Source organism: Benincasa hispida, chromosome 11, assembly GCF_027475165.1.
Source record: "Benincasa hispida cultivar pf3 chromosome 11, pf3_genome.v1.1, whole genome shotgun sequence".
Taxonomy (NCBI): Eukaryota; Viridiplantae; Streptophyta; class Magnoliopsida; order Cucurbitales; family Cucurbitaceae; genus Benincasa; species Benincasa hispida.
The window spans coordinates 30,643,404-30,663,454 of NC_143488.1; positions in this window are offsets into that span (position 1 = coordinate 30,643,404).

The following is a 20,051-nucleotide window of genomic DNA, read 5'->3' on the forward strand; positions in this document are numbered from 1 at the left end:
AATTCCTGAATAACTTTTGAAGGCAACACCAACACACTAGCCTGATATACTTGAAAACTTTGAAAAGCAGACCGAATAAAACTATAACCGGCCAGCATAAGATAGAGAGCCTTAGTAGAAAAACTCCTCACCCGAGTAGTAGCTCTCTTAAAAAAGGCAGACAATCAAAATACGGTAGCTTTCTAGACAAAAGAGGTAAGCAAACATAATGTTATAAACATGAACCCTAAGGAACATGCATCAATCATAGTGTGTAACCCGAAGGTTCACAAATTAGTCGTAAACATGAACCCGAAAGTAAATGCATCAGTCATAATGTATAGCCAGAAGGTCCGCAGATCAGCCAAATGTGCACATATACAGTCAAATGTGTACATCTGACCAAATAAGAAAAGTTAACAAGAACCCTATAACTTAACATGCATCAATTTACATATAACTCCTTTGTTACATGTGCAGTTGTTAACATCTTAGGATAAAATTACCAGCATATCCTCAGTCAACTTTACATATCACCATGGTAAAAAAAATCCATTTAGTAAATAGCATTAAATCAAACAGTCCGGTCTGTCTATAATAAACAGCCTGATCAATCTATAATAACCAGTCCAATCAGTCTAAAACAAACCGTCCAATCAGTCTAAAATAACAATCAAATCATTATCATATGGTAGGGATGACTGATTTCGAAGGGAAACCAGTAGAGAGACATTTACCTTGGATTGAAATTCCAAAATTAATCCAAGAAATCAATTTCCAATAAAAACTTGAATTAACGTTTCAAACACTTTGTTTGCTCAAACTTTATTTCAAACTTCACTCAAAGACAAATCTACACATAAACCATAATTTAGAATTTAAAGTCCAAATCCAAACATTTATAACTAACCCAAAAAGTTTCATGGTCTTCATACACATCAAATAAAAATCCGGCGAGTGGTGGTGACTGGTGAATATACAATGGCGAACGACTAAAAACAAATATAAAAGTGAAAGAGATGTTTCTCTCTAATTGACTTCCCTTTGGAATGGAGTGAAATTAGAAATTTCATAATCTAATTCATTTAACTTAAATCCAAATTTCTCTTATCAACTCAATTTAAATTAATCATCTTCTTTAATTTGGATTTGAACTCCAAAATTAAAGAGGATAAAATTTAAAACCTCAATTTCCCCATTTTCTTCTTAAATTTCAATTCCTTTTAATTTTGGAAATTCTAATTCATTTATTTCTTCAAATATTTATCCAAAATAATCTAAAAATTCTAAATCTTTATTCAAAATAATCCAAATACTTCAAATTTCTTATAAAATTAATTTCAAACTAATTAACTTCTTCAGTTAACTTAATTTTATCTACAAACAAAAATTAGAGAGAATATAGAATCAACAGTTGAGATAAATTACATTCTTTCAAATATTTAGTGAATTTAAAATAAAGATTTCCCCCAAATAAATTAATCCAATTTTTTCTTAAATTGAATTAAAATTTTAATTCTTTACAAATATCTTTAAACTAATTATCTTTCCTCACAAATTAAACTTTTAGCCCAAATTTATCAAAATAATACTCAAATATTTCAAGATTATTTAATGAAAATTACCTAAAAAATTCGGGATGTTACAATATATATCATTAGCACATTAGTAGTTATAGTTAGACACATATTCAAAATTCATCTAAAGCATAAATTAGTTTTTCAATAGTGTATTAATGCTCATAAAAGAAAGCCAATTTCAAAGAATATCATTAGTGTATTAGTAGTATATCAAGATTTTTTCTTCATCAAATTTGAAGTATAACATTGATGTATTAGTATTATATTAATATTAACTCAAAAATCAAATTCAAGTGTAAAACACTGGTGTATCATTTGTATATTAGTATTTTTGAAAAGTACATTTGTGCAAGTATATCAATAATATATCAACACAAGTTCAAAATTCAATTTCGAGTGCAATATTGGTGTGTCAATAGTTTATCAACATTCATTCAAAATAACATATTGAACCATTATAAGTTGTTTATAATGTACTAGACAAATAATATTCAATAATAGATGAAGAGTGATTAAAATAAAGCACACAAGTAATAGTAAATGAACGAACACTTTTTTCATGATAAATATGGTTTATGAATGATAAATTTGGTACATCCATTATATAACTCTTCTACTTTATATTTTTTACATTAATAAAAATCCACAGATAATAGCACATATTGAAGCACTTTTCACTAATAAATACAATATGTGAATGGTAATTTTGACATATTGATTTTATAACGTATATACTTTATGTTAGGTATATTTGTTAATTGATATATCAAATATAAAGTATATGAAATGATAGATATACAATATATAAAGAATATTAAATATACTTCTAATATTGATAGCACAGAATATGTCCTATCTCGCTCCGCTTAATTCAAGATTGTTACTATCTTTAATGTGTTTATATAGTATTTTTATAGGAATCAGACACCAATGAGGTAAAAATCGACCATTACGAGTCATTCAGGATTAATTTGGAGTAATTAGGAGCTAAAAAGAGCACCGGAATTCAAAGGAGGAAATATAAAAAAAAAAAATGCCCCTGGAGGCACAGTGGTAAAGTGACACTGACACTCGACACCCAAAGGCAGTAGGATCATATTTGGTGTAGCATCGCAATGCTACATGAGCATGCAATGAAGGAAGGGTCATCGCATGCTCATAGGCCAACCCCCCTCCCTTTGTGTATCAGCAAGAATCTATAGTATCGTAATGTTGTCCCTTAGTGTCGTGGCGTTGCATAGTCTTCTATATATATTCTCTTTCATTTTTAAAGTAAAGGAAGAGGAGAGTTAGTCTGATTTTGAGAGCTCTAAGCTCGGTTTTGGCCATTATTGGCAAAAACCCATGAGATTTCTTTGTATTTTGAGATTTGTTTATACGTTTTGGCATCGGGAGTCGAATTCGATAAATGTTTGAAGGTCCAAACACTGATTTTGAGATTTTTTTTGGCATTTTCTATGGATTTTATAAGATTTTAATGTATGTTGTTGGGATTCTCTCTTTCTTATCGATTTGTATTCCTTGCTTGATTGTCTAGAATTAATATATTGGTAGATTGAATTCACAACTTGATCGTTATTACTCTTATGTTTGTTCGTCCATGCTATGTATTTTGTTGGTGTCCGTAATTGCATCTAAAACATGCTAATTCGAGTAGGAATTGGTTTTCATTATAATAATGGTTAGATTGCTAGGATTATAGGATCACCCAATAGCAAAAGATAAGGAAACTTAAGGAATGAAAATATGTTAGGTTACATTTGGCCAATTTAACTTAATGTCATAATAAATCTATTTGCTTAATGCAATTAGTTAAGTAAAAAGGCTTGCGTGGCACTACTTAGTTAATTTAGTTGCATTTGTTTTTTTCTAGGGAGTTTATCCAGATTTTCGTGCATTCGAGTAGGCTTGAGAAGTGGATAACCCATGAACAATTGCATGATTAATCGATGAATTGGTCTAAAGATAACCCGGAAATCTCTTAATCAGTGAAGGTAATCTCATGTTTGCTCTTTTTTTTTTCCAATCTATTCTACTTTCCGCACTTTAAATTCCTGCATTTAATTTTCATGTCAAACGAAACAACCCCAAAATCCTCTGTTTTTACTATATTTCATAGACTAACTCAGCTTAGAGAGATTCTATCATAGGCTCACTGTGGTTTGACCCCAAACTTGCCAATTCTGCTACTCGGTAGTATAAGAAGTTAGTTCGTTGAAATATAAAAATTATTTGATTGGTGGAGAGAGGTTTATGATAACACTCAAAAAGCGTTATTTCTCTTAGCTTAACTTGAGATCGTTTCGTTTTTTAATGTGCTAAAAATATTATTTTATAGGTATCGATCATTAGGAATGTAATGAAACTAAAACGAATCAAGTCAAAGCTAAAACGAAAATCAAGTCAAATGGAAGAGAAAGAGCACGAAATTACGAAATTACTGCTAAGAACAATGTCGCATTACTTGACATGCACTATGGCACTATGCTGCAAGGCAGTAGGTGCCCAAACACTGTAGTGTTCCACTGCTTCGAACAACCTCTGTTGCACGCACGAGAGTGCCACGAACGCTGCTCATTAGTGTTGCGGCGCCGATTACTGTTATGTATCCCATTTTTTCAATTTTTAGGTCATTCTCTTTGGGGCTTTCAGCCTCTAATCCCATTTTCTCTTCTTCTCTTCTCCTTTCCTCTATAATTATTACTTTTTAGGAGTATTTTATGATTGTAAATCTCATCTTGGACTGATTTCGTGTCTAAGGTGAGTTGTTAGTTTAGAGCTAAGTGAAATCCCAATTTTTATTCTTTGTCAAGCCTGAGATTGGTTCATTATGTGCTTCATATGAGTGTGTTAATTGGCAAATAGCAGTAAATCATAGCATTGGGTGTATTTTAACCTCTTTAACTGAGGATTAATGTAATATGTGTAGTGCAAATGTATCAATTGAAAGGTAGCAATTCTAAAGCATGTTTGCGTATAATTTCTAAATTGACTTGAGCAATATTTTTTGTGGCATTAAATAATTAATAATCCAAGAATGAAATCGATTAGTAACCTTGGCTATCCATGTTCTTAATCGTCCTAGTGAGATCCCACTAAATTTCTATTAGACTAATTGAGAAGTAGTTAAGATAGATGTAAGATTTCTATGGACACTATCGAACCCAATTAATCAAGCATCTATGTTAATTAAATAATTAATTAGTATTTGGGCACTTGCCTCGGCTATCTGGATAAGTTGGCTAAGCATACTAATTCATGAGAAATAATTCTTAAAAATCTTATGATCAATCAAATATTAGGTGTGTCCTAAGTCCTAACTAGGCATTTTTTTTTTCACTTTTCCTATACTTTTATTATTATTATTTTTCTGCAATTTAAATTCCACAATTTACATTCCCACATTTTATTTTCCTCACTTTAAATTCTATACACCTCCAAACGCCCCCCACACCCCCCGTGCGTTATTGCTTTAGCTAGAGAATTTAATTAGCTTGAAACTTCATTCACACTTCCCTACAGATTGACCCAAACTTGCCGCTATCGATATGTCATCGTAATGGTAGTGTTTAGTTCGATATTTATAAATTTTATTTGATTGTTGGAGGTTTGTAGGCTACGACAAATCTCTAGTCTATCAGTTTACGACGCCCATTCTTTCATCCTTTAAAATTTGTGTCGTTTGAGATCTAATTATTTCTCTTTGTTAAATTGGTCTTGTAAACTTTAAAAACCCAAAAAAAATAAATATCCTTTTTCTTTGTGTCTACTTGTTCTATCATAGTAGACGATGATCGGTGCATCTATTATGTGATTTTTAAGAGGTAAGCAGCTCAACAGGACGAAGAAAAGATAAGAGAAATTCATGAGCTTAGAAGTTGTTTATCTGAGCTTACCTCTCTTGTTTGGGATTTGTCTACTAGGCAATTAGAGGATGTAAAGACATGTCTGATGGATCGAACACATGTGCAGCGGAAGAAATACGAATCTAAAGTACTCTAATTAGGTTAATTTCAAAGAATAAGCATGTAAAACAAGTATAAAGGGAAAGAAGATATACAACCTTTGTAGACTCAAATCTTCTCCAAATCAACTTCAATCACCTGATGAACGGTTCGTAAACAACCATGAGAGTCTTTCAAACTATTCTCCATTCTTAGAATGAAATGGTGGGATCTGGTGAATGACTAATTTGGAGAGGAAAATGGTAAGTATTTGAGAGAAAATAAGGGTTGAGATTATTAAATAATCTCATAAAATTCCCCTTCACCAAGAGTTCTAAAAAACATAAATCTCTTCCTTTTAAAGGCTATTTCATACAAAACATGCAATTTTGAGTTTGATGAGAATTTGACACTAAAATATCCACTAATTCAAAGTGGGATTAGTGGGGTAAGTACCTTCAATTGAAGATAACACTTAGCAATGCAAATGTTGGAATTTCCTACTCATAATTGGTGGATCCTTCCACTAACTTGGTCAAAGGTCAAAGTTTGACTCTCAAAGTCCAAACTTAACAATTTTTACTTTTTGACTTTCAAAGTAAAAAATCAATATTTTAACTTTCATTGCATTTTTTACCTAGTCAACAATTTTGACCTAGTCAACTTTGATGTTCATTGCAATTTTGACCAATTTTATTTATTTTAAAATTAATTCTAATAATTAACTTTAAAATTAATTCTAATAGTTAATTTTAAAATTAAACTAATATTAAATAATTAATTAAAAATTAAATTAAATTAATTTAATATTAAATCCAATACTAATCCCAATCAATATGATTCCCTGTTCATAATCTTGATATTTAAATATCTCATATTTTCTCTCTCTTTATGTTTAATTCACAATTATTAGGTTAAATATATCAATATATTTAATGCTTTGCTTCAAAAATCGGGTTTGAAACTTCAATTTCATTCGTCACACTGTTCTAAGGTTTAGTCTGATATGAGCTAGTAGGGGGACCTCATGAACCTACATATCATGGGCTCCAATGATCCGAGATTAACCAGCTAAACTCTTTAACCTAAGTATTAACCACCATTTTTTAACTATCGGGTTACTTCGCTAAAGCCCAGTAGTTGCACTCCCCTCAATATAGATATATTATATCCATTCGATATAACCATGATTAGTAGGTTAACCCTTCACAGGTTGTTCGTAATAACGGTTGGGTCAAAAGCTATTTTACCTCCGAGATTACATCTTATTCCTTAAGTCTCGATGACCCTTTAATGAACAATTGGTTTTTGATCCAATCACTAAACCGAGTCATTCTCGAGCCAATTAGAGGGTAGGGACCCTTGTTCGAGATTCGGAGTTAGCACTTAAGGGAACAACCTTTCTACTATCCCTACAAGCAGGTAGGAGTGAATTTTGTCTTGCACCCTATGTCCCCAGCTATTTACCCGATCTTACCTTGAAATGGGAGGCTTATTGAGCCGGGCTTTGTTGAGCCAACCCTTACCCATGCAAATCTAAGTTTAATCCTGAATAAACAGGAACTCATAGTTAGCTCAGGATTAAGGTCAAGTTACCTAGGTCATCGCTTTGAAATAGTTAGTCTTAAACAATAAACAACGTTATAAAGTAAGAGTGACTTATTTCCTGGTCCGATCTTATATAAACTCATTTTATAGGACGCCCCTACTCCTCATGAACAAATAGAGATCACTTCGTTTGTAGCGCTTTACAACAAATTGTAACAACTACAGAGTGGACTGCATTTGATGGTGTTACCAGAATAAGGCACCCAACCTTATTCATATACTATAGATCTTTTTGGTTATTTACTCAAACTTGATCCATCTTTATGTTGCCATATAAAGTTCAAGTATTCATATAATAGCCATGGATCTTTAGTTTACTAGATTTAGGTTCTTTCTAACACAAAATGGACAATTCATACATTCAGTAACAACTTTATTGAATAAAACCTCAAGAACATCTTTAATGATAACAAAATAAGTGTATTATTTACAAACCACGAGTTTCAGGACATAAAACCCAACAATGTTGAGTTTGTTCACTTAAGAATCCATCTGAATCGTATCCTTAGCTACAACGTACCTTCTGTTGCCTCTCAAAAAGAGCTAATTTTATGTTCTTAATCCTATTGATTTGAATAATTCTTATGCTTTAATTGTCTTATTTGTAGGTAAATCGATCTTAGAGAGCAACTGTGTTGTTCCGATGAAAATCGAGCCAAAAAGAAGCAAAAACGAGAGTTGGATGCACCATATTGAGTAAAGATGTTAAAATGACCAAATTGCCCTTGAGGCCAGTGTTGCAACCCTCCCTCGTGTTGGAATTGGTGTCCTAATTCTCCTGGTGTCTCGTTATGTAATATATACACATTGTTATGAAAAAAATAAGAGTTATTTTATCTAGTATTTACTCATATCCAATAAACAAAGCTCCATGGTTATCGTAAGTAAACTTAAGCATGTATAATAGATATACAAGTGGATCATTCCTTAAGAGATAACCTAAATAGGTCTGTAGTATAAGGATTAAGGTGGGATACCTGATCCTGGTGACATTACAGATACGACCCGCTTTGTAGAGGTTTGCAAGTGTTGTAAACTACTACAGATGGTAGATCCTGACCATTCATATGGAGACATGCGAGCGGGGGTGTCCTATACAAAGAGTTTGTATATGATCGGACCACGAGATGATTCGTCTCTGTATATAACATCATTGATACTAGAGACTTACATCTCATCTAAACGACCATAGGTGACATGACCTCAATCCTGAGTATTTTGGGAACTCCTGCCATTGTGGGCGAATTTAATTAGTATGGGTGAGAGTGGCCAGATTGCCAACTCAACATGCCTATCCTTTTGGGGACTTTTTTGATTTGGGAGCTAGGAACTCAGTTACACAAGATGGAATTCACTCCTTCTTCGAAACAGAGGTAAGTAAATAGATTGCTCCCTTAAAGGCTGATTCCAGGGTTTGAACATAGTGGCCACAGCTTCTCTTTGAATGAGAGGACTCAATTATATAGGACTATGACTTATGTTCATTAGAGGGATTAGTGGTACTTAAGGAGTTAGATGTAACTACAGGGGCATAATGGTTATTGGCCGAGTTGTACTTACGAGCGATCTGTGAAGGGTTACCGCACTGTTAATTGGTTAAGATGGACACATAATATATTTTAGTAAGGAGAGTTCAGCTGTCGGTTTTTAGTGGATTGTCTGACAGTTAACGAATGGTGGATTCCATGATTAAAGAGTTTAGTCAGTTATTTACGTACCGTTGGAGCTTCGAGCTACAAGTTCATAAAGCCCCCTTGGTAGCTCAATGAATTCAAGTTCAAAATCATTTCTTGGTGTTAATTTGAAATGTTCAAATTGATAAGAAGTAATTCGATTATATATGATATGATCGGTATGATGTATGAGAAACATTTAGTAGAGGATTAATGTAAATGAGATTTACATTTAAGACCATATAATATAAAAAGAACTATGGTTTATATGTTTCATGAGATGAAATATTAAAACTATAGGTTATAAGAATACTATATAAGTTATCATGTATATTGATGCTTGATTTTATGAAGTGAATTATGGATGATATGCGATGGGAAAATTGCGTTGTGCACTCAAGTTTCCTCAACGGAATCCAAGTGTAAATTCCACTGAGTTTCCTGGTAAGTCCAAGGTTGAACTCAGGGATTTGTGAAAATAGATTGTGATAGTAATTTTTATGAAAACTTTGTGGTAATCGGTAACTAAATTAATGGGTGTGTTGTTGATTGCGTTAATGAAAAATAAACAAATGCAGCGGATTTGAGAAAAGTCAGTTGTGTGATAGATGCGCTGCGTATGCGGATGAACGGGTTGAGAAGATCTTTAGCTAGCGTTACATGGGAATGCGTTAAACTATGCGATCATGCTACAAACATGCACAACAAGTCATTTTCCAATGCAAATGCGATGCTCCTAAGTCTAGGACGCATGTGTTGAATGAAAAAGTGTCCATAGAGCTTATCCCTAAGTTTCTACTCTTTTCCCATGCGATGATGCAAAATGCATAAAGACAAGGTGACAACATATAATCATATCCTATCTCTAGGATGCATGCGATATGTTGATAACAAATAGTGTTAATCCCTAAGCTCCTATCTCTTGATTATGCGTTCTAATCTAACTCTCCCAAGCCTAGATTCTAACCTGACCTTCCTAAGCCTAGATCCTGTCCTTAGACTACCCTCCTGAATATCTTTAATGGACGAATGAAGCCTACATAATACAAGATGATCGCATAGTATGAAGATTCCCTAGTTTTGCTAGTTAAATGCTTCTCAACCCATTCAACAGAGTTAGCTACTCATTCGTAAATAACAGAGAGTGAACAGATATAGAGAAGGAAATTCCATTTTTATAAATGAGTGCAGTACAAAATAACAATAGAAGTTAATGGTAGAGAGCCTGGTAGCAATTCCTTGCTGACCAAGGCTTTTACACTATAAATCTCTATTTGGTTCCAAAGTTGTTCCCGCTTCCGCAGGCGTCGGCCCTCTTTCTATCCTTGAAGCTTTCGATGCTCTCCCAAACTTAACAGAATGATCTATCGGCATAATCTCCTCTCTCACGTCCACCTTAAAACGAAAGAAAACTATGAACAAGGACGTGCGAACTGATTAACTGATCAACCCCTTTTCTGAAGGATGCCCTTGGTATTTATAAAACATCCACGGTGAAAGTCGGCTTCTCTCTCATGATTGTACAGATGGGACTGCTTTAATTCCTGACTGATGTGCTGAATATTTGTCACCGAAAAGCTGAAGGTACTTGTGATTGTTATCGGCTGTCAACTTAATTCGGATTCGACTGTCATCAGCTTTCTGTCCCATTGTGATTAATTAGCCTTTCACCCAGATACGCCAACCATCTTCTACTGACCAATTCGCGACAATCTTTTTCGGACAAATATTTGCGAACACGATCACCGTAAAGCATTGCGATGATGTTGCACTCAAACAATGATTTTCTATGATCGCAATTTCTGCCTTGCATTATCACATATTCTGCACAAAAAATACAAAAATCAATTGTTCTAATGCGATGAACGCATGCGACAGTAATATTATGAAATTAATGCTTAATGGACGCAATTTAACATGTTTTATCAATGCAAGCCAGCATTGTTTAAGAACTTAGCACTATGATAACGTGCATTTCTGCCCGTTATCACACCCCCAAATTTAAACAATGCTTGTCCTCAAGCATAAACTAAAGACTTCCTTTAGCAAGTTAACCACAATGTCCTTTTACTAGATTTCTCAAGGATACTTCGTTCAAATCCTATATACCAAAGTTTCCTTAAGCCTTATTCAAGTCTCTTCTTGAAATATTTCTAAGACTTAGGGACTACAAGCTTAACTTTCAAAAGGACTTTACTAATTTCCAGAACATAGCATGATTTATTTTAAAAAGAAAAAATTTTCACCAGGGTGTCAAATGATTTTATCCTTGCATATTTCTTCACATATTATTTTTTTCTGAATTGCACTGATCCAAGTGTCTTGCCTTCATTTTGGCTTGCCCCCACGTGTGTCATGCGAACATCCAACTATGAGCAATACACTCTTTCTCAGACTAAACTCATACCTACTTGGGAGTGGAGTTGTGGTCATTTATTTATACGTTGATCCTGGTGACTTACTTTCGTTTTGGCTTGCCCCCACTTGTGTCATGCGGACATCCAACTATGGGTAAGTGTCATTCACAACTTTAATCTTATCAACATAGGTTTCCCATTGCGATGACAGTGGAGTTATTATTCTCAAAATTTTTCCTTCCTTTTTTTATATAAAATAGCAAGGTCGAAATATTCACCCCTAAATTTAAAATGCGACAATGTCCTCATTGCCAAAAGATTGAAATAAGTCATGCGATGTTCTTAGGAAGTTTCGTAAAGAGAGTTTGAAAGAAAGCTAACAAACCCCTAACTTCTAGAAATATTTTATGAGGTGATGATCTTAAAGTTAAGATGACTCTAATATATACGAAAGAAATAGAAGCATATTTTTTATCATTGAAATTATACTTTGCAAAAAAAACAACATGCGGTAACTTACTAAATTTATCTATGTCAAATGAATGCGGTAATGAAAGAGGATATGGTGATAAAACTTTTAAACTAACATGCGATGTGATAGCGCAAAATTTGAAATAAAGATAAGGAAGAATACACCCCCAAATTTGCATTGTCGCCCGCATTGTGTATTGACACATCCATCTTTGCGGCGATCTATTTTCTTTATATTGCGGTGACGGAGTGAGATAATTTGCTACTTCATGTAACATCTCTGCAATCCTATGCCTTAATCGTTGTAAACAAACAGAGAGAGGGTCAAATTCTTTTAAACAAAACAAAATTCATTATCGCAATCTCCTTTTTTTTATTTTTATTTATTTATTTTTTTTAGTGACGTAAGAATGATGCTGATAACAAAAAGGTAATTGCGATAATACATAACGAGATGATAGAAGTTCATGAAGTATTTCATGCAAGAAAAGGACATTCAAAAGGATTGCGTCCCTGTCAAGTAAATACGATTTACTAAATGACGGCTTGAAGAGACTAGACAATCGTGGAATGTTTCTATACGATAGACACTCAGCTGGCCGATGAGCTAAACAATCATGCAACTTTTGCTAAACGATTGCATAGTTTTTGTTAAATGATTGGGCATCATCTATACGATAGACACTTCAATTTCCCACTTGCTCAATCGTTTACACGATTATTCTCCTCCGGTCTCGTCCTCTAACCAAATCCACAAAGAGCCCACATTTGTGGATTCTCACACCGAGAATACCAAGGTAACCACTGTGGTGGTGGCATACTCAACTCGACACTGTCGAGGTTAGTTGGAAGACGTTTGTGGTGTTCGTGTGGAGTCTGCTATGTTTGTGACCTTAGTGATCGGTTTGTTCGAGTTCGCTGTGATTGTGCAATGTAGCGATTGAAGTGTTTGAGTGTTCGTGTTGCTGTCTTGCTGTGAACGAGCATTCATGATCAAAGGCGTTGAAGATGAGTCTTCAAAGGTGTGTGTATTCTTTCCCTTGATCGTTTAATAAAGCATGTTGTAATTTTGATTTGTGCAAAGCCTTTTTGTTTCCATTCGTGTATTGTAATTGTTAATGTTCATATACGATTAACATTTGGAACGATCCTTCCGCTGCTCATGAAAATCCTCGTGTCTGATTTCCTTCAATTGGTATCAGAGCCAGGATATTCTGATATTCCAAATTTCACTTATGTTTTGAACTTCTTTTATAGTCGTGGTGGGTTTTTCTGCATTGCGTTTAATTGTTAAATGTGTTTGTGGATGACGTTGATGGATGTTTACGGGTCTAATTGCCTCTGTTTAAAGATTTCTTTAAATTACAAAGTGTTAATTTATAAGGGCCCCTGTTTTTCTTGGCATAATTAACATGAAATCGAGTCTGTAATTTAAAGTGTTTGAGTTAGTCGAGTCGTTCGTGAGGAAGTTGCGAAGCATGGAGATGTGGTTCTTAGCGAAGAAGAAGACCAAGAGTTTGGTCGTGTCATGTAGCCTGAGGTCAACGATCATTGGGATTTAACTAAACGATCGTGTAGATTTTTCTATACGATGGTGTAGTATTTACTAAATCATCGTTTAGCTAATGCTAAATGATGGGGTAAATCATTTACTCTATCGTGTAGAGTTGGTTGCCTGATCACATAGACACTGGAGGTAGACGATCGTAGTGGAAGCATATGATGCTCATCATTTAGAAGAAGGTCCGCACTAAATGATCGTGTGGTTAGCATGGCTCATCGCATAGTTACTGATTACACGATCAGACGGTATACGATACGAAGGAGCTCGCTTAGCGATCGTTTAGACGATCGTGCTTCACTGCACCATTGTCGTTTAGACAATCGTATAAGGCTTGCGTTATGCAGAGCGCGTTGCACGATCTCGTACCTCGTGCTTTATCGCATAGTAAAGGTACATGATCGTTGTTAAATAATTGTTTAGCTCTAGAAGCGTAGGTAAATGATTGAGCAAAGCGTTTGTTCTTTCGTGTAGACGATTGTGGGGAAGTTTGGAACACGATCAGTGGAGACGCATTGCTTCGCTCGGACAGTTCAAGATCCGGTTTGCTTGTTTGAACCGATGACTCCTTGGTTTTGTTATAGTTAGCTTTAGTTTTAAGGATTTGAGACAATTTTTCTCGGTTCATCAACATTTTTACGAAGATGTGGTTGACTGAAAAATGTGATCTCTAGTCCAAAATTGCTGGTTATTTTCAGCCATGGTGGAAATGTGCTCCATAACTTCAGAGGGGGTTTTATTCATAAGTGCTCCACTTGCAACTATATCGATATTACTTTTGTCCTACTGTAGTAATCCTTCATAAAAGCAGTGATTCAGTAGGTGATCTATGATTTGATGATTGGGATGTGCTTAAATCTCTCCCACTAATTGAATAATCAATCTCCATGCCCATGTAGGGTGCTGTAAATCTCTTTCCTTATTCTAGTAGCTCTAGATACTAGAAAAAATTTATCCAGAAACCTCTTTTTCATCTCTGTATAGGTGGTGATGCACCCATGGTAGATAATACAACCAATCCTTCACGTCATCCTTTAGAGAGAACAAAAAGACTCTAGGTTAAGATGCTCCTTAAGTACATCGTGAAGGTGCATTCCACTATACAAGATGTGGATGTCCTTCAGGTACTTGTGTGGGTCCTCACCTGCACGTCCAAAAAAGTAGATAATAAGTGAATGAGATAGATTTTTAACTCAATGCTTGTGGTCTCGGGTAAGTGATGCAAAGAAAGAAAAAGAATCAAGAACAAACAAAGAACCGAAAACTCTTAAAAAAAACTACTTGACTCCCCGACAACGACACCAATTTGGTCAGAGCGAATTTCAACGTTTAGACGTGGACCAAATAATTTAATCGCATCCACCACAAAAAACTTCTAGTCATAGTGACAAGTTCGGGTCGAACACGGGGAGATCTTGAATTTCTTAATTAAAGTGTTTTCAGCCCGAGTGTAACCGAATGATGGTTTTTGAAATTTATTTTTTGTAGCAAATAAATATAAATTCATAAAATAAAATAAAGCATTGAAATTAATTTGAGAAAACCTAGCTTGGGTTATTGTTGAATTTTTCTATTCGATGCATTTGATCATAGAATTCTCATTATTAGAGTCAAACAATTGTTTATACATAATCAATTTAATTGGAATGGTCAGTTAATTGGACCTAATCAACTAATTAGCCCAATTTAAATAAACGAACAACATGCAAATTTAAGTTGACCTAATTACATTAAAATATAGGGCTAAGTTAGGTAACAGGAACAACCTTAATTAAATATTCGATTGATTCTATTATAGGTTGGTTAGAACAATACTCATCTAAATGATTTATAAACTAATCTAACCTATTGCTTCTCATTCAACATAGTGAAAGAATCCGAAGACAATTTATGAAATTATAATAAAGCGATAATAAATGTCATAAGTCTACAACAATGGGGAAAAATCACCCTATGCCTAAGCTAAAATTACATAGCTCATAATCGATATGATGATTAAGGAAGAATCGTTTGAGTACATAAAAGGACTAAAGAATAGTAGAAAACAGAGAAGAAAGCAGGAAAAGTTGGCTGGATCCGGAGTTCAAAAAACACTATTGCGATAGAATGATATTTATAAAAGTCGAGTTGGCACTGCGGCGTTGGGTGGAAATTAGGCCTCGGGTGGGTGGCTCTTACTGCACTATCAGGCTGGCGCTGCAGCGTGTGTGCGCGCGTCCATATTTTGATGCTTAATGCAATCCAGGAAACATTGCTCTCTGTCTCTCGGCGCCGAGGGAGGCGTCTGACAGGGTAGCTACCCCATGCCCTCAATGGCAATTATGTGATTTCAACTTCTCTTTCCTAGTCGATGCCATTTGATCTTCGTCTTGACTTGTTTTGACTCCATTTTATCATCAACACTTAGATCTACGTCTTAACTACTTGAAATCTGGAAAATCATGAAATAAACACATAAAACTTAGAAACATCTCAAATTAAGTGGAACAAGATAGCACATTTTTTGTGCTATCAATATAGTTTATGAGAACTATATACTTGTAATATATGATTGATTATGTGTGTACATATATGTATGTATGTGGGTATATATGTATATGTATGTCTGTATACGTATGCATATGTATATGGACATAAATAAGGTAGATCTATAAGTATTATATATGAAACTATATAAGCATATAACACGTAAAATTCATTGGACAAAATAAAGATGGAGTCAAATTCCTTATAATCTCCAGTCGTTCCATCACAGACACTGTCCTTACTCAAGGAAGGACATTCCATCATGCCACCCGACGTCTAATACTTTGAAATCAACGTAAGTGATAAACTAAGGTTTATATTCAAAAGATATATTTTTCAGTCGCAAATTTAATTGCAAGACATGATATAACATTAATTTAGAAATATAAATAATACAAATCCCAGTTTATATCAATTCAATTTGCAATTAAAGGATATATCATTCAAACATAAAAATATATAAAAATCATTCCGTGACCCGTTTACTAACAACTAAAATAACTGTAAAGTTTTGTAAGAAAAATATTTAGGTTGTATAGCCCCGACTCTACCCAATAAAAAATTGTCATTTCACAAAAATTAATTAACAAATGATCATGTTTGTGTGTGACGAAAATTGGAGTACGAAGATTAGGTGTAACTTCGAGTGCACCTAATCATTGGTCTTTGTCAAATACATATCCATCAAATCAAAGTTTGATTAAAATATGGTGAAGCAATAATGAATATTGTCTTTTAAGGTTGGAAAAATTTCTTAAAGTGAAATAATGTATGTTAATGAGGGAATGTAAACTATGAAATAAATTATATGAAAAATGATTTATACTCTACGGAACGAAACTTTCTGCAAAAAGAAAACTGGAAATGGAGAAGGTAACTCGCAAAAATACATGAAATGGAGAAACAAAAATGAAGTTGGTCTAAAATGGAGAGAACTTTAATCGACAAATTGTAGAGCCGAAAACGCTAGCAAAATTATGGAAAATAAACAAAGTATTACGTAAAATATAGAAGAATCATATCTTGTTCCAAATTAAAAATAGTTAAAGCTATATTTACAGTAGAAAAACATAATAAATCAATAGTACTATATAAAGTGGGCGTCTTTATCCATGCTCCATAATCATAATGAAATGTAGGGTTTACTTCCAAGTTTGTAATTGAAGAAGGCAATTCTATTGAGGCATGGAGAGTGACCAATCTGATTGCGTTTCAAAATTACGTGGGACCCACTAGTCGATATTCTTATCATTACCATTGTTGTTAATGTTACGGTATAAGAAGTATGAATTTGTCACATTTACTGTTATTATTATTATTATTATCGTTACCATTATCGTTTAACCTTAAACGGTAATGGTGACGATAAATATGATAAATTATAATTCAAAATAAACATGGTACAAAGAAATTCAATTACATTTGCGATTATGATCCATAATGATTGACCTATCAACACATCTGAGTACGATTACACTATTTTCATAATGGATTGGTAAAGTGGCCTAATTTTCTAAAATCATATCTTGCACTTACTAATAAATTAAAAAAATAGTTTTAATGCTAAAATTAATTGAATAAAATAGTTGAAAAATTGTTTCCATAGCTTTTCATATGCATTCATTATGACATTATCACTACTACAAAAATAATGTTTCAACTTGCCGATCAACATAGATAAAAAAAAAAAGAAAAGGAAAAAGCACTTAACGCATACAAAAATTGGAGAAAGCAATGAGATTGAAATAGAAAGATGAGAATCAGAGAAGAATTCCAGAAATGAAGAATGAACTGTTATTACAAGCAGTGAAAAACAATTCAAAGGTTGTTACAATTAGTTATACAAGTTGTCTATAAATACATTTGTAAACTACTTGTACATTCAAGAGAGAAAAAATAGTTTGAGAGATAGATAGCTATAGAGAAAAAAAAAAAATGATCTTGTAATACTCTTTGTAGTTCCCCGATTAAAGAAAATTATCAGCTTCTCCTATAGATGTAGGCTTCCTTTGGTCGAACCACATAAAATTCTTGATGTTCTTCTTCTTGCCTTCATCTTCTTTACCTTCTTGATCATTTACCTCGACACTTAATCGTTTAGAAGAATTTCGGCCGCATTTTCCTTCTGTTTTTCCCTTTTCTCTCCCGGTTTCGTCTGCAAGAAAAAAAAAATTAGGGTTAGTCATTAAAGCTCCTCTAATTCTCTGAGTGTTTGAAGTAAATCGTGGCCATCAATAGGTAGGGTGAAGATTATTCTTCACGAGGATTGTGCTTTTAGCACACAGTTTTGTTTTAGCTAAAAATCTTCCAGTTGTATTGCTTTTGTTTCGAGCCAGGCTTTCTACTGAAGCCCAAATAGTTTTGTTTCAGTCAGCCCAAATACCATTTCAGTCCAACAAATGGTATCAGAACCTGCAAGAAAACTTCAAGATTAGTCAAAGATTCATAGAGAAAGTTAATCTTGGAGCTTTCGAAATTAACAGACAAAGAAATGGCAGTAGCAAGATATGATATTGAAAAGTTTGATGGGAATGGAGACTTTGGCTTGTGGAAAGCCAAGTTCAAAGCAATTTTGGGCCAACAAAGGGCTCATAAGGCCCTTGATGATCCAGCCAAGCTACTTACTACTGCAACAGAAGAAGAGAAGGAGAACATGGAGTTAATTGCTTATGGCACACTTGTTCTTAATTTTTCAGACAATGTTTTAAGACAAGTGACTGACCAAGAAACAACATTCAAGATGTGGGGTAAGCTGAATAAGCTCTATGAGACAAAGAATCTGCCCAACAAGCTTTTCCTAAGGAAAATGTTTTTTTACCTTCTAAATTAGTTCTTCAAAATTCTTGATAGAAAACTTAGATGACTTCAAAAGGATTACTACTGAATTCAAGACTCAAGGAGAAGAGATTGAGGTAGATAATGAAGCCTTTGTGTTTCTAAACTCACTTTCAGATTCCTATAAGGATATCAAGACTGTCCTAAAGTATTGTAGAGACTCTTTACTACTAATATTATTATTTCAGTCCTTAAAATCAGAGAGATGGAGCTCCTAACCAACAAGGAAGATAAGCCCAGTGCTAAGGATTTATTTGTTAAGGGAAAGTCTAAACAAAATAATAAGGAAAATGAGAAGCAAAACTTAACAAAAGAAGGCAAAGAGAAAACCATGGATGTAAATATTGCAAAAAGTTGGGACATCTAATCAAAGATTGTAGAACCTTGAAGTGGAAAAATAAGCAGAAGAACAAGCAACCACGACCTCAACAGAAAGTCCAACAAAATCAGTTAGGTGAAGGCTCAGTTTGTGAGGATTTTTACTTCTATTCAGATCCCCTAGCTACATTAAATTTAAAGGCAAATGAAGAATCTAATAAGAACCTAGATTGGGTTCTAGACTCAGGGTGTTCCTTTCATATGACACCCCACAAGGACTGGTTTAGCACATATAGAGATTTGGATGGAGGCTCAGTTTACATGGGTAATAATAACTCATGTCCAGTGGTTGCTATTCGTTCTGTATCACTCAAGCTTGAAGATGGATCAGTCAAACTATTGAGAAATGTCAGATATGTGACTAAGTTGAAGAGAAATTTGATTTCACTATGCATGTTTGATTTAATCGGCTGTGAATATAGAGGAAAAGAAGGCTATTGTGAAGTTTTGAAGAACAACAAGCCTATTTTTAGAGGGTTCAAGATAAATGGTGTCTATGTTGTTCAAGGAGTTCAGAAGATGCATTCAACTTTGGTTGTAACTCAGAAACAGCCCACTGAAGGAGATCTTTGGCACAAAATACCCTCACACATTAGTGCCAAAGGTCTACAAGCTCTTACTAATCAGGGAATTCTACCTAAGGGAATTCATCAAAGCCTATATTTCTGTGAACATTGTGTGATAAATAAGGCTACAAGGGAGAGTTTTGTAAAGGCTTAGCATACAACCAAGGCCATCCTTGACTATGTGCATTCGGCCCTATGGGGTCCCTCACCTTTCCAATATTTGAGTGGAGCCAGGTACTTCTTAACCTTTGTGGATGATTACTCTAGAAAATGTTGGATATTTTTCCTTAAATCTAAAGACTTAGTATTTGATAAGTTCAAAGAATGGAAGACTATGGTTGACAAAATGTGTAACAGTCAAATTAAGTGTCTAAGAACTAACAATGGGCTTGAGTTCTGTGTAGAATATTTTAATGTTTTTTTGTAGACAATAGGGAATTATTAGACACAAGACTATTAGGTATACACCTTAGCAAAATGGAGTGGCAGAGAGATTAAATAGAACAATTATGGAAAGAGTTAGAAGCTTATTGTCAGATGCTATTCTCCCTGAGAAATTTTGGGCTGAGGCAG